General features: G+C 32.5%; 1 non-coding gene across 1 annotated transcript; it reads right to left on the bottom strand.

Annotated features, from left to right (window-relative positions):
• Positions 1-451: 451 nt before the first annotated feature.
• Positions 452-558, bottom strand: LOC116753738. Its single transcript, XR_004349837.1, has one exon. It is a non-coding gene; the product is annotated as a U6 spliceosomal RNA (small nuclear RNA).
• Between the last annotated feature and the right edge of the window lie 842 nt (positions 559-1,400).

The following is a 1,400-nucleotide window of genomic DNA, read 5'->3' as shown; positions in this document are numbered from 1 at the left end:
GCAATACCAAAATTTAACACATTTTTTTTGGTGACCCTTTGAACAAACAGGAATCCTCTTAGCATTGTTGGTGGGTGCTGTCCTGATGGAGGAGAATTAGGAAGAGCTATCAAACTTATAAGTGCAATTACCCTTTGGTTTTAGCAATCCCAATCTTGGGAACTGATCCTTCAGTAAAAATTGCACATATGAATGAAAAATATATACAGTTATACATTGAAAAACTCTAAATATCACGACTTCAAAACAACTCAAGTTCCATCAATAAGGGACTGGTTAAATTAACTATGAGATATTCACCCAATGGAATATTATACAGCAGTATAAGAGAATGGGGAAGCTCATTATATACTGATATGGAAGTATCTCTAGGTTGTATCTTTTTTTTTAACATCTTTATTAGAGTATAATTGCTTTACAATGGTGTGTCAATTTCTGCTTTATAACAAAAAAAAAATATGAACGCTTCACGAATTTGCATGTCATCCTTGCGCAGGGGCCATGCTAATCTTCTCTGTATCGTTCCAATTTTAGTATATGTGCTGCCCAAGTGTGCACTAGGTTGTATCTTTAAATGGATAAATGAAGACACAGAGCAGTTCATATATAGCAATATATGTTTATATGGAAAAAGGGAATAAGAATTCATCTTTATTCTTGCTTCGTATTTGCATAAAGATATACTGAAAGGATACTTAAGAAATTAATAACAGTGGTTACCTGTGGAAAGGAACAAGATGGATGGGGTCAGGGAAAGGAATAAGAATTATCAGTGTTTACTGCTTTTATTTTTGAACCATGTGTAACCTACTAAATTTTTTTAGAGACAGTATATTTATGTATTTAAGTATTTATTTTGTAAAGCATTTTTTATTGTGGTAAAATATATACAGCTTAAAATCTGCCACTTTCACTATTTTTAAGCATACAATTCAGTGGCATTAATTACATTCACAATATTGTACAACCCTCAGTATTGTCAACTTCCAGAACATTTTCATCACCCCAAACAGAAACTCTTAACAATTAAGCAGTAACTTTCCATTCTCCCTTCCCCCAGCCTCTAGTTACCTCAAGTCTTCTTTCCATCTCTATGACTTTGCCTATTCTAGAAATTTCATATCAGTGGAATCATATAATATTTGTCTTTTTGTGTCCAGTTTATTTCACTTAGCATGATGTCTTCAAGGTTTATGCATGTTGTACCATGTATCAGAACTTCATTTCTTTTTATGACTGAATAATATTCCACTATATGCATAAAACACATTTTCTTATCCATTCATCTGTTGATGGACACTAAGGTTGTTTCTTCCGTTTGTCTATTATGATTAATGCTGTAATGAACATTAGAGTAAAAATATCTGTTTGAGTCCTTGCTTTCAACTCTTTTGGCTATA

This window comes from Phocoena sinus, chromosome 4 (genome assembly GCF_008692025.1).
Source record: "Phocoena sinus isolate mPhoSin1 chromosome 4, mPhoSin1.pri, whole genome shotgun sequence".
NCBI lineage: Eukaryota > Metazoa > Chordata > Mammalia > Artiodactyla > Phocoenidae > Phocoena > Phocoena sinus.
This window is presented reverse-complemented; position numbering and strand designations above follow the sequence as displayed.